The sequence below is a fragment of the Kogia breviceps genome, chromosome 4, assembly GCF_026419965.1.
Source record: "Kogia breviceps isolate mKogBre1 chromosome 4, mKogBre1 haplotype 1, whole genome shotgun sequence".
Classification (NCBI taxonomy): Eukaryota; Metazoa; Chordata; class Mammalia; order Artiodactyla; family Physeteridae; genus Kogia; species Kogia breviceps.
In genome coordinates, this window is record NC_081313.1 from 167,659,831 (window position 1) to 167,685,879 (window position 26,049).

A 26,049-nucleotide genomic window follows, 5' to 3' on the forward strand; every position below is an offset into this window, starting at 1 on the left:
CACAGTGTAAGTTCTGTGTAGGTAGAGTTTTAAGTTTTATAGTCCTTATCTGATGCTTTCCACCAGAGGAATTGAAAGAAAAGCAATAGGAAGAAAGAGCACAGAACTGGAAAGTTATTGCCACTAATTTGCTGTCTGAATTTCACCATATCCTTCTGCCTGTCTGAGCCTTGAGACATTGATTAGTAAAATAAAGGGGCTGAAATAAATGACCTCTGTTTCAGTTACCTATTGCATCATAATAAACCACCTCCAAGACTTAGTAGCTTAAAATACCAGTGCTAGCTTAAAATACCAATGCTTTATTATTCTTTACAATTGTGTGGGTTAACTGGACTCAGCTGGGCCCACATAGTATAAGCTGAGGTTACTTATAGGATTACGATCAGCTGGGAGCTCATCAAAACGGGTTATCCTCGAGGGCCTCTCTCTTTACCTGGTTTCTTACCGTTCAGGCTTCTGCATTGTGACTAGCTTCCAAGAGGACAAGCCCCAGTGAACAAAGGCTTATCAAGCCTTTGGTTGCACCCCACTTGCTAATGTCCCATTGGCTAAAACAAGCCATATGGCAAAGCCCAGAGTCAGTGTGGGAAGGGACTACACAAGGTTGTGAATAAAGAGAGTCATGGTTCATTGGGGGCCACTAACATAACAGCCAATCAAGACCTCTAAAGTGCCAGCACTTGCCACAGACCTAGCACATAGGGCTAGGGTAGGAGTCACAAGCTGAGTATGAACCCCCAGTATGTATGTTTATCCTGCACTGTCTTTTTTATTGTTTCAAAATTCAATAGTCTCACAATTTAAAATCCAAATTTCTAATTTCTTTTGAAAAGTTAGACTATCTTGCTGTACTGGATCTGCATGGCAACAGTATGCAGGAGTTAAGTAGCAATTACCTTCTTTATATAAAGCATTTACTCTATAGATTGCCACTGTTACCACTGCTCTCTGTTGCCTTATATCTGCAAGCTTTACTCATTTAAGTTGTATGCTTAACCCATATAGATATTTGAGTTTGCAACTCTTGGAACTGTAATGGAGATAACTCATGGTTTCTCTCCTTTTATTAAAACTATATATCCCACCTTATGAGGAAAAAAATACTGATATTATTGGGTCAAATTCCAGGAGCTCAGTAAGATGAAAAAGTTACGTATATGATAGAAGTCATTCCCAAGCTGTTAAAGAGGCAAGCCAAGCCTAAGCTTATCACTTTGCTCTCTCCTCAAACAAGAACTCAGACCCTCAGGTATTTTTATTGCTTTAGGCTTGATGCTGACTGGCCATTAGATTTGGTCATAGATAAAGGCAGAAGACCTTGAGTCACATTTTCCCCCCAGTTTTTCAGATAGATCTGCACTGGGGTTTATATGACATGCTAACAGCAAACTGGTACAGGTCCACAATCCCTTAACCAAAACCCTGAGGTCTGGATATGCTTCAGAATTCAGAATTGTTCAGATTGTACAAAGGTAGTATGATGTACATACTGTATATATAATGTAACACTCCCACTGGGGTCTAAGACAGCATTTCATAATCAAATACATTTATTTTTCTGCAGCAGAGCATATGGGTACCTGTTAATCAATTTATAGCCTCTCAGTTCCAAATCCAGCCTTCTTTTCCATGCTTGGAAATACTGGAGTGGGACCCTGTAAATATTTCTCCCCTGCCAGCTGGCACAGTGCTTAACTTTGTCAATAGAAAGCCCTAGAGGAGAACAGCCAAAGGAAGGGTCGTCTTTTCCTTGTTCCAGAATACTTTCTTTTCCTTCTTGCCTTTGTGGCACACAGTAGCAGATGGTTTGCAGAACTGTATCCCTCTCTCTACATACCCACACTCACTCACACACACACACACACACACACACACACACACACACACACACGTGTGGCTAGAACATCCAGAGAGTGCCTCCCAGTGAGTTCAGTGGCACCTTAGTGGGCAGTTTCCTGCTTTCCGGCCCCAACCTGTAGCCCCTCAGCAACATCATCCAATGGGCCATAACTATGCTCTCTCTAGTGAGATCTGAATCTCATCCTAGCAGTGGGGGTGGGAGGGTTCTTCCAAGTTTGTTCCTTCCTTGAGTACTCTGCCTCAGCCCTAAAGGTAGTAGCTTCTCCCTATAACTGCTATTTCTGTATTCTTTAGAGTTGTCTTTACCCCCTTAGTACTTAATACCCTGTTACTAGTTAATAATTTTTTATATTAAATTTTGCCAAAAGAGTGTGGCAGATGTGAGGGTGTGTGACTTCCAAGACTAGATCATAAGAGTCATGGGTTCCTCCTTGCTCTTTCTCTCTTGGGTTACTCACTCTGGAGGAAGCAAGCTGCCGTGTCATGATGACACTTAAGCAGCCCTATGGGATGTCCATGTGGTAAGAAACTGAGGCCACCTGCCAAGAACTAGCACTAATTTTCCAGACCTGTGAGTGAGCCATCTTGGAAGCCATCTCCTCCTGCCCCAGTTAATCCTTCAGATGACTAGCCCCATTCAAATCTTGACCTCATGAGAGACCCTGAGCCAGGACTACCCATCCAAGCCAATCTTGGACCCCTGCCCCACAGAGGCTGTGTGAGATAATAAATGTTCATTATTTTTAAGGTGCTAAATTTTGAGATAATTTGTTACACAGCAACAGATAACTAACAGAGGTACCCCCCCCAAAAAAAAGAGCTAGTTCAAAATACTGAACTCAGTTCTCTTTTTGCAGGGGGGCAGGGATCCTAGTTCCCCAACCAGGGATCGAAACTGTGCCCCCTTGGAAGCACAGAGCCTTATCCACCGGACCACCAGGGAAGTCATGAACTCAGTTCTCTTTTTAAAATTTTATTTATTTGTTTATTTTTGGCCGCATTGGGTCTTCGTTGCTGCACGCGGGCTTTCTCTAGTTTTGGTGAAAGGGGGCTACTCTTTGTTGTGGTGCGCGGGCTTCTCATTGTGGTGGCTTCTCGTTGCAGAGCACAGGCTCTAGGCACACGGGCTTCAGTAGTTGAGGCACACGGGCTCAGTAATTGTGGCTCGCAAGCTCTAGAGCACAGGCTCAGTAGTTGTGGCATACAGGCTTAGTTGCTCCACGACATGTGGGATCTTCCTGGACCAGTGCTCGAACCCGTGTCCTCTGCATTGGCAGGCGGATTCTTAACCACTGCGCCACCAGGGAGGTCTCTCAGTTCTCTTTTAATCAAGGCACTTTTAAACACTTGGTAGGGCTTTTTGTCTTTCCCTTTCTTACAAATACTTTTGAAGGTAAAGGGTGACATTTTTTTTTTTGGCTGTGTCGGTGTTAGTTGCAACATGCGGGCTCTTCGTTGTGGTGTGTAGGTTTCTCTCTAGTTGTGGCATGCGGGTTATCTCCCTCTAGTTGTGGCACGTAGGCTCCAGAGCACGTGGGCTCTGTAGTTTGCAGCACATGGGCATGACATGTGGGATATTCGTTCCCCAACCAGGGATCAAACCCCTGTTCCCTGCATTGGAAGGCAGATTCTTTACCACTGGACCACCAGGGAAGTCCCAAGGGTGGCATTTTAAAAGGGTATATTTTGACCTGTGCTGGGTTTTCTGAATTCAAATACATTGTAGAGAAGGATAGTGCAGTGAAATTTTGACTTAACTCATTACCAACTAACGTAAAGAACAAAATTCTCTTGAAGGAGAATCTTGTGAAACCAAAGGAAAGAGAATGTTGGGAAGGAGTATTGAAGGTAGCAGCTCCCTGTTTTATCCACATGGCAAGGTTCCATGCCTTATCCATCTATGTATAGAATCTAGAAAAAAAGATAGTTATCTTGAAATATATATGAGCACATTTATTTGAACTGAAAAACAAAGCCAAACTTTTTCTGAGAGTGTAACTTGGCTGACTGGTTTGATAGGTGGCATAACAATAATAGATGTTAGATGAGGTGAATCTTTAGTTCTATAATTTTTAGGAAAATACATTTAAAGCACATGAGGAAAAACATTTCATCAATTAATATATTGGCAAGCATGTATTAAAATTAATATTTGTATCTTCTCAATGCTTTTTTTTTTCTTTAACTTATCAGGTTACTTAAGACCACCAAGTGAAAGAGTAAAAAAGGTTGTATTAGAATAGAATACACTGTGCCACCATGACAAATTAACTCTCTGTATCATTCAGAATTCAGTCAGAGAAGCAGAACCACTAAGGGTGTTACTAAGGGTTTTTTTTGTTTTTGTTTTTGTTTTTACAAGAAGTTGACCTCATGTAATTGTCCAAGCAATCTCTGTAAGATTGCAGTCTTTGCACTCAATGCTGGATCTTCAAGTCCACAGGGCAGGCAGTCAGGACGAGAAGATGGATGTCAGGTGGGGGAGAGCAGGCATAAGCCAAACTGGAATCCATGAGGACAGATGAAACCTGTGTTAGTTCTTATTGCCCCCGACCTTGGTGGTATGGATGTCCTGCAGAGGCTGGAGCCCTTTGCCAGAGAACTGAACACACACAGGCCTGCCCAGGAATTAAAGAAGCTGAAAGAGGCTTTAGGGGAAGGTGGGGTGATTGCAGGCAGGGCGTTTTCTTACGCCAAGGAGGTGAGTGAGCAAGCAGATCAGTGACAATGTATATGGGCTGCAAAATGACTACAGTTTCACTTCCACCTTCCAAATCCCCGCACCAGACCGTCTGGTGGCCCACCCTGATCAGAAACGTAGATGAACAGAATTCAGGGAAATGTAGTTTAGCTTAGTCAAGCTGACATATTACTAAGTGTCCAAACCCAGGAAACATGGTGACTTTATATACATGTCTTGTTCATACAAGGTCTAATGGAGTCAGCTAGCCCTCCATCTTATAGTTTTCATGGTCTCCAGTATTACTGGGGCAGAGGGGAAGCTCACCAGCATACTTGGAAACACATTCCTGCTCACTAGTCATTGGTCAGTGCCTAAGCACGAGGCCCTAAGAAACTGCAAGGGAGGCTGAATTTGGTGAACACAAAGGAATTTTGGTAGATGATGTGTGCTATACCAGTAAAATTAATATTCATTTAATAAATCTTGGTAAAGACTTTTTGGTATATTTCCCAGAAATTGAGAAAGTGACTTTCTCCAGTGAATATACAAAAAAATCATTTTACTAGTCAGGTGGTTTCCAAAACTTTGCTTTCAAAAAAACTGAAGGAAGATTGCATTGAATTTTATTGTTTGTTTGTTTGGTTTTTTTTTGGTACGTGGGCCTCTCACTGCTGTGGCCTCTCCCATTGTGGAGCACAGGCTCCAGACACACAGGCTCAGCGGCCATGGCTCACGGGCCCAACCACTCTGCGGCACGTGGGATCCTCCCAGACCGGGGCAGGAACCCGCGTCCCCTGCATCGGCAGGCGGACTCTCAACCACTGCGCCACCAGGGAAGCCCTACATTGAATTTTAATGATAATTTAAAATAATTTTGGTAACAGACCACTATGTAATATTTGACATAATAACTTGGAAATAATCTTCAAAGTTGCATACCATTGCTATGAGAAATGTTCATTCTTATATGAACAAGTCTTCTTAGTACTGACCATGGGCACTGGTTCCTCATTCATGTCTGAAAAAGTAAGTGCGGGGGCCAAAGGCTGAGTGGGGACAGCCTGTGGCCACAGAGGGGACATACCTGTCTTGGGAAGGGCTCATAGTTCCCAGGTTCTGAGGGGCAAAGATGCATGGTTTGTGGGGACCAGCTGTAGATACCACAAAAAGATTGTTTTGAAATAGTTGTTGACCAAGAGGACCATCTGGAGGGTCAAGGTGATCTCAACAGGCATGCCTTGTTGGGAGAGTACACCACAGGAAGCCCTAGATTAAGAGGAGGGGGATTTCAGGTAGCTAGCCAGAGGAGGTGGTATCTCTCATCTGAGAATAACAACCCCAAAAAGTGCCCCATGAGAGCACTTTGACATGAAATACCTAGGACAGACATGTACCACATTATAACTGGGCAAGTCAAGGCATCTTTTCCCCTGCCTCAGCTTGGGTTCCCCAGAAGCAGACCTTGAGTCGAGGATACTGTAAAGGGATTTATTAACAAGTGCTCCCAGGAGAAAAGCCTGTTAGAGAGTGAGGAAAGCAAAAAAGGGAAGTTGTGCTCTCAGGCAGAGTTCTACAGAGAGGAGTTTGAGCTGCAGGCTGATCCTTTGTGGTGCTCCAGAATGTAAATTACTTCTCAGAGTTTGTCCTGACTTGAGGGGTGAGAGCTTGGCTTTTCTAGTCCTAGATCAGTCAGTCTGCCCCCAGGTACTTGTGACTGTGCAAAGCATCACCAGCAGGAGGACCATCCTCCAAAGAGTAGTTGGTGTGGGCCTTTAGAAAGGAAAGCACACAGAAGCCAGGAGAGGAGGTTAAAGGAATCTAGGGTTGAACACTAACACCATCTGCTACAGATCATCCTGAAGACTGCTCAAATCTACTTGTAATATTTTACATTAAGTTCACTTCGTTCCAACTGCTTCAAGATTGGGATTGGTCACTATGTCTAGGAGAAAATTTAGAAGAAGAATGTTAAGAGGGATGAGCACTAGCCCCCGCTGCTGCAGTTGTTGCCAAGGCTGTAAATAATAATTTGTCATCTTCCTCTCTCTGTGTTCTAGATTTCCTCCTTTACCCTTGACTGTAATGCTTCTGCTGTTGTAGGTGGCTTGCATTGAAGTGTGTCCCAGACCTTTGTCCCTGAGAGGTCTGAGGCCCTGGATACCCATGCCTTTATGAAGCTGGGGTTGCTGTGATTGGCCATTCACCATTACACCTGGCCTAGGAGTACAAGATCTCACTGAGCTAGTACCTCTAAGGGACCATACACAGCCCACAGTTCCCACAGGAGAACTGGACAAAGTCCTGCTCTAGCTCTTCTTTGTAATGATGTATTGCATCTACCTGGTCTTCTCTCTCTGAGTCTTCTGTTTCCATTTCTGTCTTATTTCACTTCTGCAGTCGCAGTGTATCCATATTAGTTTCCTGTGGCTATCACAACAAATGACCATAAACTTGGTGGCTTAAAACAACAGAAATTTATCCTCTCACCGTTCTGGAGACCAGAAGTCTGAAATCAAGGTGTGGGCAGGACCATATTCCCTCAGAGTAAGAGTTCTTTATATATTTTGGATATTAATTTCTTATCAAATATATAATTTTAAAATATTTTCTCCAATATTTTCACTCTGTTGATAGTATCCTTTGATGCACAAAAGTTATAAATTTTTTTGTAAATATTTTTCTTTTGTTGCCTGTACTTTGGGTGTCATAGCCAAGACATTACTGCCAAATCCAATCTCATGAAGCTTTTTCCCTGTTTCCTTCTAAGAGTTGTATAGTTTTAGCTCTTAAATTTAGGTCTTTGATCTGTTTTGAGTTCATTTTCGTGTGTGGTGTAAGGTAAGGGTCCAACCTCATTCTTTTGCCTTTTTTACCTCTTCCAGTTTCTGGTGGTTCCTAGTTCCTTTTCTTGTGGCATCGTAATTTCAGTTCCTATCTCTGTCTTCACATGGACTTCTCTTTGTCTCTGTGTTTCTCCTCTGTGTCTGTATCTTGTAAGAAACCCATCATTGGCCCACCCTAATCCAAGATGATCTTAGCTTGAGATCTTTAATTGCATCTACAAAGACACGATTCCAAATAAGGCCACATTCTGAGATTATGGGTAGGAATATTTGGGGAGGCCACTCTTCAACCCACTACAATGTCCATTCTAATCTCCTTTGCTATAAGCAATTTTATTACCAATCCTTTTGTTCCTTTTCCTTAGAACAATCTTTAGCATCCTCTGCCACATCCCACTTAAAGCACTCCACTCAACCCAGTGAGCTCCAAGTCCTGATCTATTGGCTTTTTAGCTGTATCTATTCATTATTTTCTTAGTGGTTGTTCCAGAGATTGCAATATACCTCCGTAACTTTTCAACTTACTTAGAATTAATATTTTAACACTTCACCTAAAATACAGAAACCTGGGCTTCCCTGGTGGCGCAGTGGTTGAGAGTCCGCCTGCCGATGCAGGGGACACGGGTTCATGCCCCGGTCCGGGAAGAACCCACATGCCGTGGAGTGGCTGGGCCCGTGAGCCATGGCCACTGAGCCTGCGCGTCCGGAGCCTGTGCTCCGCAACGGGAGAGGCCACGACAGTGAGAGGCCCACGTACCGCAAATAAATTAGTTAATTAATTTAATTAAATTAAATACAGAAACCTGGCAACTGTATGGATCCATTTATCCCTTCCCATCTTTTATGCCATGTTATAGGTATTATGTCTACATATGTTATAAACCTCACAAGGCAAAGCTATACATTTTGCTTTAAGCAGTATTATGTATTTCTTTTAAAAGTCAGAGGGAATAAAATAGTCTTTTATGTGTTACCCAGTTATTTACCATTTGTGATTCTCTTCATCCTTTCCTGCATATCCAGTTTTCCATCTGGTGTCATTTCCTTACAGTCTGAAGACTTCACCATTTTTTGCAGTACCTCCCTGCTGACAGTGAATTCTTTTGGTTTTTCTTTTATCTGAAAATGCCTTTATTCATCATTTCTTGAAGGATATTTTAGCTAGATTTAGAATTCTAGGTTAAGAAGTTTTTCTTTCCGCCCTTAAAGATGTTGGTTTTCTATTATATTAGGTTCCTGGGGCTCCTATAACAAATTACCTCAAACTTCATGACTTAGAGCAACAGAAATTTATTCTTTCACAGTTTTGAAGGCCAGAAGTTCAAAATTAAGGTGTGGGCAGGGCCACACTCCCTCCAAAGGCTCTAGAGAAGCATCCTTCTGTGCCTCTTCTAGCTTCTCGTTGTTCCAGGCATTGTTTGGCTTGTAGTTTCATAATTCCAATCTCTGCCTCCCTCTTTTTTTTTTTTTTTTTTTTTATAAACATCTTTATTGGAGTATAATTGTTTTACAATAGTGTGTTAGTTTTTCCTTTACAACAAACTGAATCAGTTATACATAAACATATGTTCCCATATCTCTTCCCTCTTGCATCACCCTCTCTCCCACCCTCCCTATCCCACCCCTCTAGGTGGTCACAAAGCACAGAGGTGATCTCCCTGTGCTATGCGACAGCTTCCCACTAGCTATCTAATTTACATTTGATAGTGTATATATGTCCCTGCCACTCTCTCACTTCGTCACAGCCCACCCTACCCCCTCCCCATATCCTCAAGTCCATGCTCGAGTAAGTCTGTGTTTTATTCCCATCCTGCCACTAATCTCTTCATGACATTTTTTTCCCTTAGAGTCCATATATATGTGTTAGCATACGGTATTTGTTTTTCTCCTTCTGACTTACTTCACTCTGTATGACAGACTCCAGGTCCATCCACCTCATTATAAATAACTCAGTTTCATTTCTTTTTATGGCTGAGTAATATTCCATTGTATATATGTGCCACATCTTCTTTATCCATTCATCTGTTGATGGACACTTAGGTTGCTTCCATGTCCTGGCTATTGTAAATAGAGCTGCAATGAACATTTTGGTACATGAGTCTTTCTGAATTATGGTTTTCTCAGGGTATATGCCCAGTAGTGGGATTGCTGGGTCGTATGGTAGGTCTATTTGTAGTTTTTTAAGGAACCTCCATACTGTTCTCCATAGCGGCTGTATCAATTTACATTCCCACCAGCAGTGCAAGAGGGTTCCCTTTTCTCCACACCCTCTCCAGCATTTATTGTTTCTAGAGTTTTTGATGATGGCCAATCTGACCGGTGTGAGATGATATCTCATTGTACTTTTGATTTGCATTTCTCTACTGATTAATGAGGTTGAGCATTCTTTCATGTGTTTGTTAGCAATCTGTATATCTTCTTTGGAGAAATGTCTATTTAGTTCTTCTGCCCATTTTTGGATTGGGTTGTTTGTTTTTTTGTTATTGAGCTGCATGAGTTGCTTATAAATTTTGGAAATTAATCCTTTGTCAGTTGCTTCATTTGCAAATATTTTCTCCCATTCTGAGGGTTGTCTTTTGGTCTTGTTTATGGTATCCTTTGCTGTGCAAAAGCTTTTAAGTTTCATTAGGTCCCATTTGTTTATTTGTGTTTTTATTTCCATTTCTCTAGGAGATGGGTCAAAAAGGATCTTGCTGTGATTTATGTCGTATAGTGTTCTGCCTATGTTTTCCTCTAAGAGTTTGATAGTGTCTGGCCTTACATTTAGGTCTTTAACCCATTTTGAGTTTATTTTTGTGTGTGGTGTTAGGGATTGTTCTAATTTCATACTTTTACATGTAGCTGCCCAGTTTTCCCAGCACCACTTATTGAAGAGGCTGTCTTTTCTCCACTGTATATCCTTCCATCCTTTATCAAAGATAAGGTGACCATATGTGTGTGGGTATATCTCTGGGCTCTCTATCCTGTTCCATTGATCTATATTTCTGTTTTTGTGCCAGTACCATATTGTCTTGATTACTGTAGCCTTGTAGTAGAGTCTGAAGTCAGGGAGCCTAATTCCTCCAGCTCCATTTCTCATTCTCAAGAATGCTTTGGCTATTCGGGGTCTTTTGTGTTTCCATACAAATTGTGAAATTTTTTGTTCTAGTTCTGTAAAAAATGCCAGTGGTAATTTGATAGGGATTGCATTGAATCGGTAGATTGCTTTGGGTAGTAGAGTCATTTTCACAGTGTTGATTCTTCCAATCCAAGAACATGGTATATCTCTCCATCTATTTGTATCATCTTTAATTTCTTTCATCAGTGTCTTATAGTTTTCTGCATACAAGTCTTTTGTCTCCTTAGGTAGGTTTATTCCTAGATATTTTATTCTTTTTGTTGCAATGGTAAATGGGAGTGTTTTCTTAATTTCACTCTCAGATTTTTCATCATTAGTGTATAAGAATGCCAGAGATTTCTGTGCATTAATTTTGTATCCTGCAACTTTACCAAATTCATTGATTAGCTCTAGTAGTTTTCTGGTAGCATCCTTAGGATTCTCTATGTATAGTATCATGTCGTCTGCAAACAGTGACAGCTTTACTTCTTCTTTTCCAATTTGGATTCCTTTTATTTCTTTTTCTTCTCTGATTGCTGTGGCTAGAACTTCCAAAACTATGTTGAATAAGAGTGGTGAGAGTGGGCAACCTTGTCTTGTTCCTGATCTTAGTGGAAATGGTTTCAGTTTTTCACCATTGAGAACAATGCTAGCTGTGGGTTTGTCATATATGGCCTTTATTATGTTGAGGAAAGTTCCCTGTATGCCTACTTTCTGCAAGGTTTTTATCATAAATGAGTGTTGAATTTTGTCAAAAGCTTTCTCTGCATCTATTGAGATGATCATATGGTTTTTCTCCTTCAGTTTGTTGATATGGTGTATCACGTTGATTGATTTGCATATATTGAAGAATCCTTGCATTCCTGGGATAAACCCCACTTGATCATGGTGTATGATCCTTTTAATGTGCTGTTGGATTCTGTTTGCTAGTATTTTGTTGAGGATTTTTGCATCTATGCTCATCAGTGATATTGGCCTGTAGTTTTCTTTCTTTGTGACGTCTTTGTCTGGTTTTGGTATCAGGGTGATGTTGGCCTCATAGAATGAGTTTGGGAGTGTTCCTCCCTCTGCCATATTTTGGAAGAGTTTGAGAAGGATAGGTGTTAGCTCTTCTCTAAATGTTTGATAGATTTCGCCTGTGAAGCCATCTGGTCCTGGGCTTTTGTCTTTTGGAAGGTTTTTAATCACAGTTTCAATTTCAGTGCTTGTGATTGGTCTGTTCATATTTTCTATTTCTTCCTGGTTCAGTCTCGGCAGGTTGTGCATTTCTAAGAATTTGTCCATTTCTTCCAGGTTGTCCATTTTATTGGCATACAGTTGCTTGTAGTAATCTCTAATAATCTTTTGTATTTCTGCAATGTCAGTTGTTACATCTCCTTTTTCATTTCTAATTCTATTGATTTGAGTCTTCTCCCTTTTATTCTTGATGAGTCTGGCTAATGGTTTATCAATTTTATTTATCTTCTCAAAGAACCAGCTTTTAGTTTTATTGATCTTTGCTATTGTTTCCTTCACTTCTTTTTCATTTATTTCTGATCTGATCTTTATGATTTCTTTCCTTCTGCTAAATTTGGGGGTTTTTTGTTCTTCTTTCTCTAATTGCTTTAAGTGCAAAGTTAGGTTGTTTATTCGAGATGTTTCCTGTTTCTTAAGGTATGATTGTATTGCTATAAACTTGCCTCTTAGAACTGCTTTTGCTGTATCCCATAGGTTTTGGGTCGTTGTGTCTCCATTGTCATTTGTTTCTAAGTATTTTTTGATTTCTTCAGTGATCACTTCGTTATTAAGTAGTGTATTGTTTAGCCTCCATGTGTTTGTATTTTTTACAGATCTTTTCCTGTAATTGATATCTAGTCTCATAGCGTTGTGGTCAGAAAAGATACTTGATACGATTTCAATTTTCTTAAATTTGCCAAGGCTAGATTTGTGACCCAATATATGATCAATCCTGGAGAATGTTCCATGAGCACTTGAGAAAAATGTGTATTCTGTTGTTTTTGGATGGAATGTCCTATAAATATCAATTAAGTCCATCTTGTGTAATGTATCATTTAAAGCTTGTGTTTCCTTATTTATTTTCATTTTGGATGATCTGTCCATTGGTGAAAGTGGGGTGTTAAAGTCCCCCATTATAATTGTGTTACTGTCGATTTCCCCTTTTAAGGCTGTTAGTATTTGCCTTATGTATTGAGGTGCTCCTGTGTTGGGTGCATAAATATTTAGAATTGTTATATCTTCTTCATGGATCGATCCCTTGATCATTATGTAGTGTCCTTCTTTGTCTCTTGTAATAGTCTTTATTTTAATGTCTATTTTGTCTGATATGAGAATTGCTACTCCAGCTTTCTTCTGGTTTCCATTTGCGTGGAATATCTTTTTCCATCCCCTTACTTTCAGTCTGTATGTGTCCCTAGGTCTGAAGTGGGTCTCTTGTAGACAGCATATATATGGGTCTTGTTTTTGTATCCATTCAGCCAGTCTGTGTCTTTTGGTGGGAGCATTTAATCCATTTACATTTAAGGTAATTATCGATATGTATGTTCCTATTACCATTTACTTAATTGTTTCGGGTTGTTCTTGTAGGTCTTTTCCTTCTCTTGTGTTTCTTGCCTAGAGAAGTTCCTTTAGGATTTGTTGTAGAGCTGGTTTGGTGGTGCTGAACTCTCTCAGCTTTTGCTTGTCTGTAAAGGTTTTAATTTCTCCATCAAATCTGAATGAGATCCTTGCTGGGTAGAGTAATCTTGGTTGTAGGTTTTTTTCCTTCATCACTTTAAATATGTCCTGCCACTCCCTTCTGGCTTGTAGAGTTTCTGCTGAAAGATCAGATGTTAATCTTATGGGGATTCCCTTGTGTGTTATTTGTTGTTTTTCCCTTGCTGCTTTTAATATGTTTTCTTTGTATTTAATTTTTGACAGTTTGATTATTATGTGTCTTGGCGTGTTTCTCTTTGGGTTTATCCTGTATGGAACTCTCTGTGCTTCCTGGACTTGATTGACTATTTCCTTTCCTATATTAGGGAAGTTTTCAACTATAATCTCTTCAAATATTTTCTCAGTCCCTTTCTTTTTCTCTTCTTCTCCTGGGACCCCTATAATTCGAATGTTGGTGCATTTAATGTTGTCCCAGAGGTCTCTTAGACTGTCCTCAGTTCTTTTCATTCTTTTTTCTTTATTCTGCTCTGCAGTAGTTATTTCCACTATTTTATCTTCTGGGTCACTTATCCGTCCTTCTGCCTCAGTTATTCTGCTATTGATCCCATCTAGAGTATTTTTCATTTCATTTATTGTGTTGCTCATCGTTTCTTGCTTCCTCTTTATTTCTTCTAGGTCCCTGTTAACTGTTTCTTGCAAATTGTCTATTCTATTTCCAAGATTTTGCATCATCTTCACCATCATTATTCTAAATTCTCTTTCAGGTAGATTGGCTATTACCTCTTCATCTGTTAGGTCTGGTGTGTTTTTATCTTGCTCCTTCATCTGCTGTGTGTTTTTCTGTCTTCTCATTTCGCTTATCTTACTGTGTTTGGGGTCTCCTTTTTGCACGCTGTAGGTTCGTAGTTCCTGTTGTTTTTGGTGGCTGTCCCCAGTGGCTAAGGTTGGTTCAGTGGGTTGAGTAGGTTTCCTGGTTGGAGGGACTAGTGCCTGTGTTGTGGTGGATGAGGCTGGATCTTGTCTTTCTGGTGGGCAGGTCCACGTCTGGTGGTGTGTTTGGGGATGTTGGTAGCCTTATTATGATTTTAGGCAGCCTCTCTGCTAATGGATGGGGCTGTAGACCTGTCTTGCTCTTTGTTGGGGATAGGGTGTCCAGTACTGTTCGTTGCTGGTCCTTGAGTGAAGCTGGGGGGGCTTCATGTTGAGATGGAGATCTCTGGGAGATTTTTGCTGTTTGATATTGCGTGGAGCTGGGAGGTCTCTTGTGGACCAGTGTCCTGAGGCTGGTTCTCCCACCTCAGAGACACAGCCCTGGTGCCTGGCTGGGGCACCAAGAGCCTTTAATCCACATGGCTCAAAATAAAAGGGAGAAAAAATAGAAAGGAAAGAAAAGGAAGGAAGGAAAGAAGGAAGGAAGAAAGCAAGAAAGGAAGGAAGGAAGGAGGAGAGGAAGAAAGGGAGGAAGGAAGGAAGAAAGAAAGGGAGAAGACAAAATAAAGTAGGATAAAGTATAGTTATTAAAATAAAAAATAATTATTAAGAAGAAAAATTTCTGTTAAAAAAAAAACAGAAAAACAGGTCGGTCTAACCCTAGGACAAATGGGGAAAGCAAAACTATACAGACAAAATCTCACACAGCAGCACACACATACACACTCACAAAAAGAAAAAAAGGGAAAAATAATAGTATATCTTGCTTCCAAAGTCCACCTCCTCAACTTGGGATGATTCGTTGTCTATTCAGGTTTTCCACAGATGCAGGGCACTTCAAGTTGATTGTGGAGCTTTAATCCAACACTTCTGAGGCTGCTGGGAGAGACGTCCCCCTCTCCTCTTTGTTCGCACAGCTCCTGGGGTTCAGCTTTGGACTTGGCCCCGCCTCTGCGTGTAGGTCGTCCGAGGGCATCTGCCCTTCGCTCAGACAGGACGTGGTTAAAGGAGCAGCTAATTCGGGGGCTCCGGCTCACTCAGGCTGGGAGGAGGGAGTGCACAGGTGCGGGGCGAGTCCGCGGCGGCAGAGGCCGACGTGACACTGCACCAGCCCAAGGCGTGCCGCGCGTTCTCCCGGGGACGCTGTCCCTGGATCCCGGGACCCCGGCAGTGGTGGGCTGCACAGGCTCCCGGGAGGGGCAGTGTGGAGAGTTACCTGTGCTCACACACAGGCCCCTTGGTGGCGGCAGCAGCAACCTTAGCGTCCCACACCCGTCTCTACTGTCCGTGCTGACAGCCGCAGCTCGCGCCCGTTTCTGGAGCTCCTTTAAGCGGCGCACTTAATCCCCTCTCCTCGCACCCGAGGAAACAAAGAGGCAAGAAAAAGTCTCTTATCTCTTCGGCAGCTCCGCGCCCGTTTCTGGGGCTCCTTTAAGCAGCGCACTTAATCCCCTCTCCTCGCGCCCAGGAAGCAAAGAGGGAAGAAAAGGTCTCTTGCTTCTTCAGCAGCTCCAGACTTCAACCGGACTCCCTCCCGGCCAGCCGTGGCGCACTAACCCCTTCAGGCTGTTTTCACTCTGCCAACTCCCGACCTTTCCCTGGGATCCGACTGAAGCCCAAGCCTCAGCTCCCGCCGCGCCCCCCCCCCCCCCCCCCCCGCTCCGGCGGGGGAGCAGACAAGCCTCTCGGGCTGGTGAGTGCCGGTCGGCACCGATCCTCTGCGGGAATCTCTCTGCTTTGCCCTCCGCACCCTGTGGCTGCGCTCTCCTCCGCGGCTCCGGAGCTACCCCCGTCCGCCACCCGCAAAGGGGCTTCTAGTGTGTGGGAATCTTTCCTCCTTCATGGCTCCCTCCCACTGGTGTAGGTCCCGTCCCTATTCTTTGTCTCTGTTTATTCTTTTTTCTTTTGCCCTACCCAGGTACGTGGGGAGTTTCTTTTTGGGAGGTCTTTTGGGAGGTCTGAGGTCTTTTGGGAGGTCTGAGATCTTCTGCCAGCGTTCGGTGGGTGTTCTATAGGAGAAGTTCCATGTGTAGATGTATTTCTGATGTCTCTGTCTATCTCTTATCTTTTTTTTTTTTTTTTTTTTTTGCAGTACGCGGGCCTCTCACTGTTTTGGCCTCTCCCGTTGCGGAGGACAGGCTCCGGACATGCAGGCTCAGCGGCCACGGCTCACGGGCCCAGCCGCTCCGCGGCATGTGGGATCCTCCCGGACAGGGCACGAACCTGTGTCCCCTGCATCGGCAGGCAGACTCTCAACCACTGCACCACCAGGGAAGCCCTATTTCTTATCTTTTTAATGATAGCAATTCCAACAGGTGATATCTCATTGTCGTTTTTTGCCTTTTTTTTTTTTTTTGAGGGGGGACACACCGCGCAGCTTGCGGGATCTTAGTTACCCGATCAGGGATTGAACCTGGGCCCTCGGCAATGAAAGTGCAGAGTCCTAACCACTGGACCTCCAGGGAATTCTCTCATCCATTTTTTAATTGGATTGTTTTTTTCCTATCTAGTTACATGAGTTCTTTATTTTGGATATTTATCCCTTATCAGATACATGGTTTACAAATATTTTTTCCTATTCTGTACGTTATCTTTTCATTTTGTTGATTGTTTCTTTTGCCACGCAGAAGCTTTTTTAGTTTGATGAAGTCCCACTTGTTTGGTTTTTATTTTGTTGATTGTGCTTTAGGTGTCATATCCAAAAATATAATTGCCTAGACCCATGTCAAGGAGCTTTTCCCCTGTGTTTTCTTCTAAGAGTTTTGTCGCTTCAGGTCATATGTTACGTCTTTAATCCATTTTAAGTTAATTGTTGTGAGTAGTATAACACAGGGATCTAGATTAATTCTTTTACATGTGAATTTTCCCAGCACCATTAATTTAAAAGACTCTCTTTCTTCCATTGACTATTCTTTTATCAAATATTAGTTGACTGTGTATGGTTGGGTTTATTTCTAATTTCTCAGTTCTGTCCCATTGATCTATGTGTCTGTTGTTATGCCAATATCATACTGTTTTGATTGCTATAGCTTTATACTATAGTTTGAAATCAGACCGTGTGATGCCTTTCATTTTGTTCTTTCTCTGGACTGCTTGGCTATTTGGGGTCTTTTGTGGTTCCTTACAAAATTTTTTTTCTACTTCTGTAAAAAATGCCATTGGAATCTTGATAGGGATTGCGTTGAATCTATAGATGACTTCAGGTAGTATGAACATTTTAACGATATTAATCTTCCAATCAGTGAACATAGGATACCTTTCCATTTATTTGTATCTTCTTCAACTTTTTACATCAGCGTCTTGTAGTTTTCAGATTAGAGCCCTTTCGTCTCCTTGGTTAAGTTTATTCCTACTATTTTATTGTTTTTGATGCCTCTGTAAATGGGATTGTTTTCTTTATTTTTCAGGTAACTCCTTCTTACTATGTAAAAACACTACTACTTTTGGCACATGAATTTTGTATCCTGCATCTTTACTGAATTCATTGATTGGATTTAACAGTTTTTTGGTGGAGTCTTTAGGATTTTCTATATATAAAACGGCTTGTGCAGAGAGATAATTTCACTTCTTCCTTTCCGTTTCTGATACCTTTAATTTATTTTTCTTGCCAGATTGCTCTGGCAGGGACTTCCAGTGCTGTGTTGAATAGGAGTGGTTAGATTAAGTACCCTTGTCTTCTTCCTGATCTTAGAGGAGAAGCTTTCACCATTGAGTATGTTAGCTGTAGGCTTATCATATATAGCCTTTACTATGTTTAGGTACATTCTTCCCGTATGTAATTTGTTAAGAGGGTTTATCATGAAGAGATGTTAAATTTTGTCAAATGCTTCTTCTGTGTCTATAGAGATGTTAATATGATTTTTCTTCAATTCTATTAATGTGATGTATCACTTGAATTGATTTGTATATGTTGAAGCATCCTTACATCCCAAATATAAATCTCATTTGATTATGATGAGTGACCCTTTTAATGTGCTGCTGAATTCAGTTTGCTAGTATTTTATTGAGAATTTTTGCATCTGTAGTTATCAGGGATATTTGTGTGTAGTTTCCTTCTCTGATAGTGTCCTTTTCTGGTTTTGGCCAAGATGATGCTGGCCAAACTTTGGGAGTGTTCCCTCTTCTTTGATATTTTGTAAGAGTTTGAGAAAGATTGGCATTAATTCTTCTTTGAATGTTTGGTAGAACTCAAGTGCAGTTATCTGGTTGTGGACTTGGTTCTTGGGAGGTTTTTGAGTAGTCATTCCATCTCTGTTGAGGTTTTGTGTTTTTCTTCATGATTCATTCTTGTTAGGTTGCATGTTTCTAGGAATTTATCGATTTCTTCTAGGTTGTACAATTTTTTGCTGTATAATTGTTCATAGTAGTCTCTAATGATCCTTTGTATTTCTGTGGTGTCAGTTGTAATGTCTCCTCTTTTATTTCTGATTTTATTTATTTGAGTTCTCTCTTGGTGAGTCTAACTAAAGTTTGTCAATTTTGTTTATGTTTTCTAAAAAAACAGCTCTTAGTTTCATTAACCTTTTCTATTGTCTTTTTAGTCTCTATTTCATTTATTTCTGCTCTAGTCTTTATTTCCTTTCTTCTGCTAACTTTGGGCTCAGTTTGTTCTTTTTCTAGTTCCTTAAGGCATAGAGTTAGGTTGTTTATTTGGGATCTTTCTTGCTTCTTAATGTAGGCATTTATTGCTTCTAAGAACTTCCCTCTTAGAACTGCTTCTGCTGCATCCCATAAGGTTTGGTATGTTGTGTTTCCATTTTTGTTTGTCTCAAGATACTTTTTAATTTCCTCTTTAATTTCTTCTTTGATCCATTGCTTGTTCAGGAAAGCTAATTTCCATGTATTCATGAATTTTCCAGTTTTTCACTTGTTATTTTCTACTTTCATGCCATTGTGGTCAGTGAAAATACTTGGTATGATTTCAGTCTTCTTGAATATGATAAGACTTGTTTTTTGGCCTAACATGTGGTCTATCCTAGAAAATGTTCTGTGTATTCTGCTGTTGTCAGATAGAATGTTCTATGTATATCTGTCAGGTCCATTTGATAGTGTTCAGATCTACTATTTCTGTATTGATTTTCTGTCTGGATGATCTATCCATTGATGGAAGTAGAGTTTGTTTTATTATTAATTTTTATTGATGTATAGTTGCTTTATAATATTGTGTTAGTTTCTGCTGTACAACATAGTGAATCAGCTATATGTATACCTATATCCCCTCTTTTTTGGATTTTCTTCCCATTTAGGTCTCCACAGAGCACTGAGTAGAGTTCCCTGAGCTATACAGTAGGTTCTCATTAGTTATCTATTTTATACATAGTATCAATAGTGCATATGTCAATCCCAATCTCGCAATTCATCCCACCCCCTCCTTGGTATTCATACATTTGTTTTCTATATCTGTGTCTCTATTTCTGCTTTGTAAATAAAATTGTCTATACCAGTTTTTTCAGATTCCACGTATATGCGTTAATATACGATATTTGTCTTTCTCTTTCTGACTTACTTCACTGTGTATGACAGTCTCTAGGTCCATCCACGTCTCTACAAGTTATGCAATTTTGTTCCTTTTTATGGCTTAGTAATACTCCATTGTATATATGTACCACATCTTCTTTATCCATTCCTCTGTTGATGGACATTTAGGTTGTTTCCATGACCTGGCTATTGTAAATAGTGCTGCAATGAACATTGGAGTACAAGTGTCTTTTTGAGTTATGGTTTTCTCTGGGTATATGCCCAGTAATGGGATTGCTGGGTCATATGGTAGTTCTATTTTTAGTTTTTTAAGGAGCCTTCATACTGTTCTCCATAGTGGCTGTATCAATTTACATTCCCACCAACAATGTATGAGGGTTCTCTTTTCTCCACACCCTCTCCAGCATCTGCTGTTCATAGATTTTTTGATGATGGCCATTCTGACTGGTGTGAGGTGATACTTCATTGTAGTTTTGATTTGCATTTCTCTAATAGTTAGTGATGTTGAGCATCTTTTCATGTGTTTGTTAGCCATCTGTATGTTTTCTTTGGAGAAATGTATATGTAGGTCTTCCACCTATTTTTTGATTGGGTTGTTTGTTTTTTTGATATTGAGCTGCATAAGCTGCTTGTATTAATCCTTTGTCAGTTGCTTCATTTGCAGATATTTTCTTCCATTCTGAGGGTTGTCTTTTTGTCTTATGGTTTCCTTTGCTGTGCAAAAGCTTTTAAGTTTCATTAGGTCCCATTAGTTTATTTTTGTTTTTATTCTCATTACTCTAGGAGGTGGATCAAAAAAGATCTTGCTGTGATTTATGTCAGAGAGTGTTCTACCTGTTTTCCTCTAAGAGTTTTATAGTGTCTGGCCTTACATTTAGGTCTTTAATCCATTTTGAGCTTATTTTTGTGTATGGTGTTAGGGAGTGTTCTAATTTCATTCTTTTACATGTAGCTGTCCAGTTTTCCCAGTACCACTTATTGAAAAGGCTGTTTTTGCTCCATTGTATACTGTGGCCTCCTTTGTCATAGATTAGGTGACCATAGGTGTGTGAGTTTATCTCTGGGCTTTCTATTCCATTCCATTGATCTATATTTCTTTTTTTTGCCAGTACCATACTGTCTTGATTACTGTAGCTTTGTAGTGTAGTCTGAATCAGGGAGCCTGATTCCTCCAGCTCCATTTTTTTTTCCCTCAAGATTGCTTTTGCTATTCAAGGTCTTTTGTGTTTCCATGCACAAAATTGTAAAAAAAATTTTTAGTTCTGTGGAAAATGCCATTGGTAATTTGATAGGGATTGCATTGAATCTGTATGTTGCTTTGGCTAGTACAGTCATTTTCACAATATTGATTCTTCGAATCCAGAAACATGGTATAGCTCTCCATCTGTTTGTGTCATCTTTGATTTCTTTCATCAGTGTCTTAGAGTTTTCTGCGTACAGGTCTTTTGCCTCCTTAAATAAGTTTAATCCTAGGTATTTTACTCTTTTTGTTGCAACGGTAAATGGGATTGTTTGCCTAATTTCTCTTTCTCATCTTTTGTTGTTAGTGTATAAGAATGCAAGGAATTTCTGTGTATTAATTTTTATATCCTGTGACTTTACTAAATTCACTGATTAGCTCTAGTAGTTTTGTGGTGGCATCTTTAGGATTTTCTATGTATAGTATCATGTCATCTGCAGTGACAGTTTTACTTCTTCTTTGCCAATTTGGATTCCTTTTATTTCTTTTTCTTCTCTGATTGCCATGGCTAGGACCTCCAAAACTATGTTGAATAATAGTGGTGAAAGTGGGCACCCTTGTCTTGTTCCTGATTTTTTTTTTTAAGATTTATTTTTTATTTATTTTATTTTTACTTTTGGCTTTGTCAGGTCTTAGTTGCAGCACGTGGGCTCTCCATTGAGGCACACGGGCTTCTCTCTAGTTGTGGCTCGCAGGTTTTCTCTTCTCTAGTGTGGTGTGCGGGCTCCAGTGCACATGGGCTCTGTAGTTGTGGCACGTGGACTCCAGAACACATGCGTTCTGTAATTTTTGGCACGCAGGCTCTCTAGTTGAGGCGCGCGAGCTCAGTAGTTGTGGCGCGCAGGCTTAGTTGCCCCACGGCATGTGGGCTCTTAGTTCTCTGACCAGGGATTGAACCCGTGTCCCCTGCATCATGAGGTAGATTCTTTACCACTGGACCACCAGGGAAGTCCCTTGTTCCTTGTTTTAGAGGAAATGCTTTCAGTTTTTCACCATTGAGAATAATGTTTGTTGTGGGTTTGTCATATATGGCCTTTATTATGTTGAGGTAGGTTCCCTCTATGCCCACTTTCTGTAGAGTTTTTATCATAAATGGGTGTTGAATTTGTCAAAAGCTTTTTCTGCATCTATTGAGATGATCACATGGTTTTTATTATTCAGTTTGTTAATATGGTATATGATATTGATGATCTATCCAGTGATGCAAGAGGAGTATTAAAGTCCCCTACTCTTATTGTAGTGCTTTCCATTTCTCTTTTTAGGTCTGTTAATATTTGCTTTATATTTTTAGGTACTCCAATGTTGGGTGCATAAATATTTACAAATGTTATATTCTCTTTTTGGTTGATCCCTTTATCCTTCTTTGTCTCTTAACAGTCTTTGTCTTAAAAGTCTGTCTTGTCAGATATAAGTATAGCCACCTTCTGCTTTCTTTTGGTTTCCATTTACATGGAATATCTTTTTCCATCCCTTCACTTTCATTTTGTGTGTGTCCTTACATCTAAAGTGAGTCTCTTATAGGCTGCATATAGATGGGTCTTGCTTTTTTATCCATGCAGCCATTCTGTGACTTTAGTTGGAGAATTTGGTCCATTTCCATTTAAACTAATTTTTGATAGATATGTACTTATTGCCATTTTGTTACTTGCTTTCTGTCTTTTTTGTAATTCTTGTTTTTTCCTTTGTCTCTTGCTCTCTCTTGTGATTTGATGGTTTTCTGTAGTGGTATGCTTAAATTCCTTTATCTTTTGTATATCTACTATAGGTTTTTGCTTTCTGGTTATGATGAGTCATACACAAAATAATTATATTTACAACAGTCTGTTTCAAGTTGATAGCAACTTAAGTTTGAATGCATTCTAAAGCTCTGCAGTTTTACTCTCCTCCACCATTTTTCATGTTTTTGATGTGACAATTTACACCTTTTAATCTTGTGTATCCCTGAACAAATTATCATAGTTATAGTTATTTTTACTACTTTGGTCTTTTAACCTTTATACTAACTTTATAAGTGATTAACCCACCACCTTCACAAGATTAGATTATTGTGAATTTTACTCTATATTTGTCTTTGCCAGTGAGGTTTATATTTTCTTGTTACTAATTATACTCTTTCATTTCAGCTTAAAGAAGTCCCTTTAATATTTCTTGTAAGGCCAGTTTAGTGGTGATGAACTCCTTTAACTTTTGCATATTTGGAAAACTCTTTATCTCTTCTTCATTTCTAAATGAAATCTTTGCCAAGTAGAGTATTCTTGGTTGGCTTTTTTTTTTTTCTTTTGGCCCTTTGAATATACCATGCCACTTCCTTCCGGACTACAAGGTTTCTGCTGAAATATCTACTCATAGGCTTATGGGGGTTCTCTTGTATGTAACAAGTTGTTTTTCTCTTGCTTTTTTTTTTTTAACATCTTTATTGGAGTATAACTGTTTTACAATGGTGTGTTAGTTTCTGCTTTATAACAGACTGAATCAGTTATACATACACACATGTTCCCATATCTCTTCCCTCTTGTCTCCCTCCCTCCCATCCTCCCTATCCCACCCTTCTAGGTGGTCACAAAGCACAGAGGTGATCTCCCTGTGCTATGCGGATGCTTCCCACTAGCTTTCTGTTTTACATTTGGTACTGTATATATGTCCATGCCACTCTCTCACTTCGTCACAGCTTACCCTTCCCCCTCCCCATATCCTCAAGTCCATGTTCTAGTAGGTCTGTGTTTTATTCCCATCCTGCCCCTAGTCTCAATGACATTTTTCTTCTTAGATTCCATATATATGTGTTAGCATACGGTATTTGTTTTTCTCCTTCTGACTTACTACACTCTGTATGACAGACTCCAGGTCTATCCACCTCGTTACAAATAACTCAGTTTCATTTCTTTTTATGGCTGAGTAATATTCCATTGTATATATGTGCCACATCTTCTTTATCCATTCATCTGTTGATGGACACTTAGGTTGCTTCCATGTCCTGGCTATCGTAAATAGAGCTGCAATGAACATTTCGGTACATGACTCTTTCAGAATTATGGTTTTCTCAGGGTATATGCCCAGTAGTGGGATTGCGTGGTCATATGGTAGTTCTATTTGTAGTTTTTTAAGGAACTTCCATACTGTTCTCCATAGTGGCTGTATCAATTTACATTCCCTCCAGCAGTGCAAGAGGGTTCCCTTTTCTCCACACCCTCTCCAGCATTTATTGTTTCTAGAGTTTTTGATGATGGCCAATCTGACCGGTGTGAGATGATATCTCATTGTAGTTTTGATTTCCATTTCTCTAATGATTAATGATGTTGAGCATTCTTTCATGTGTTTGTTGACATTCTGTATATCTTCTATGGAGAAATGTCTATTTAGTTCTTCTGCCCATTTGTGGATTGGGTTGTTTGTTTTTTGTTATTGAGCTGCATGAGCTGCTTATAAATTTTGGAGATTAATCCTTTGTCAGTTGCTTCATTTGCAAATATTTTCTCCCATTCTGAAGGTTGTCGTTTGGTCTTTTTTATGGTTTCCTTTGCTGTGCAAAAGCTTTTAAGTTTCATTAGGTCCCATTTGTTTATTTTTGTTTTTATTTCCATTTCTCTAGGAGGTGGGTCAAAAAGGATCTTGCTGTGATTTATGTCATAGAGTGTTCTGCCTAAGTTTTCCTCTAAGAGTTTGATAGTGTCTGGCCTAACATGTAGGTCTTTAACCCATTTTGAGTTTATTTTTGTGTGTGGTGTTAGGGAGTGTTCTAATCTCATACTTTTACATGTACCTGCCCAGTCTTCCCAGCACCACTTACTGAAGAGGCTGTCTTTTCTCCACTGTATATCCTTCCCTCCTTTATCAAGGATAAGGTGACCATATGTGTGGGGGTTTATCTCTGGGCTTTCTATCCTGTTCCATTGATCTACATTTCTGTTTTTGTGCCAGTACCATACTGTATTGATTACTGTAGCCTTGTAGTATAGTCTGAAGTCAGGGAGCCTGATTCCTCCAGCTGCATTTTTCGTTCTCAAGATTGTTGTGGCTATTCGGGGTCTTTTGTGTTTCCATACAAATTGTGAAGTTTTTTGTTCTAGTTCTGTAAAAAATGCCAGTGGTAGTTTGATAGGGATAGCATTGAATCTGTAGATTGCTTTGGGTAGTAGAGTCATTTTCACAGTGTTGATTCTTCCAATCCAAGAACATGGTATATCTCTCCATCTATTTGTATCATCTTTAATTTCTTTCATCAGTGTCTTCTAATTTTCTGCATATGGGTCTTTGGTCTCCTTAGGTAGGTTTATTCCTAGATATTTTATTCTTTTTGTTGCAGTGGTAAATGGGGGTGTTTTCGTAATTTCACTGTCAGATTTTTCATCATTAGTGTATAAGAATACCAGAGATTTCTGTGCATTCATTTTGTATCCTGCTACTTTACCAAATTCATTGATTAGCTCTAGTAGTTTTCTGGTAGCATCTTTGGGATTCTCTATGTATAGTATCATGTCATCTGCAAACAGTGACAGCTTTACTTCTTCTTTTCCTATTTGGATTCCTTTTATTTCTTTTTCCTCTCTGATTGCTGTGGCTAGAACTTCCAAAACTATGTTGAATAAGAGTGGTGAGAGTGGGCAACCTTGTCTTGTTCCTGATCTTAGTGGAAATGGTTTCAGTTTTTCACCATTGAGAACGATGCTTGCTGTGGGTTTGTCATATATGGCCTTTATTATGTTGAGGAAAGTTCCCTGTATGCCTACTTTCTGCAGGGTTTTTATCATAAATGGGTGTTGAATTTTGTCAAAAGCTTTCTCTGCATCAATTGAGATGATCATATGGTGTTTCTCCTTCAGTTTGTTAATATGGTTTATCACGTTGATTGATTTGTGTATATTGAAGAATCCTTGCATTCCTGAAATAAACCCCACTTGATCATGGTGTATGATCCTTTTAATGTGCTGTTGGATTGTGTTTGCTAGTATTTTGTTGAGGATTTTTGCATCTATGTTCATCAGTGATATTGGCCTGTAGTTTTCTTTCTTTTGACATCTTTGTCTGGTTTTGGTATCAGGGTGATGGTGGTCTCATAGAATGAATTTGGGAGTGTTCCTCCCTCTGCCATATTTTGGAAGAGTTTGAGAAGGATAGGTGTTAGCTCTCCTCTAAATGTTTGATAGATTTCGCCTGTGAAGCCATCTGGTCCTGGGCTTTTGTCTTTTGGAAGGTTTTTAACCACAGTTTCAATTTCAGTGCTTGTGATTGGTCTGTTCATATTTTCTATTCCTTCCTGGTTCAG

General features: G+C 40.1%; 1 long non-coding RNA gene across 1 annotated transcript in view; it reads left to right on the plus strand.

Annotated features, from left to right (window-relative positions):
* Positions 1-7,036: 7,036 nt before the first annotated feature.
* LOC136794096 (uncharacterized) overlaps positions 7,037-26,049 on the plus strand; it is a 46,898-nt gene continuing 27,885 nt past the window's right edge. Inside the window, exon 1 of the long non-coding RNA XR_010840403.1 lies at positions 7,037-7,090. This is a non-coding gene — a long non-coding RNA (uncharacterized lncRNA). The remainder of the gene's footprint in view (positions 7,091-26,049) is intronic.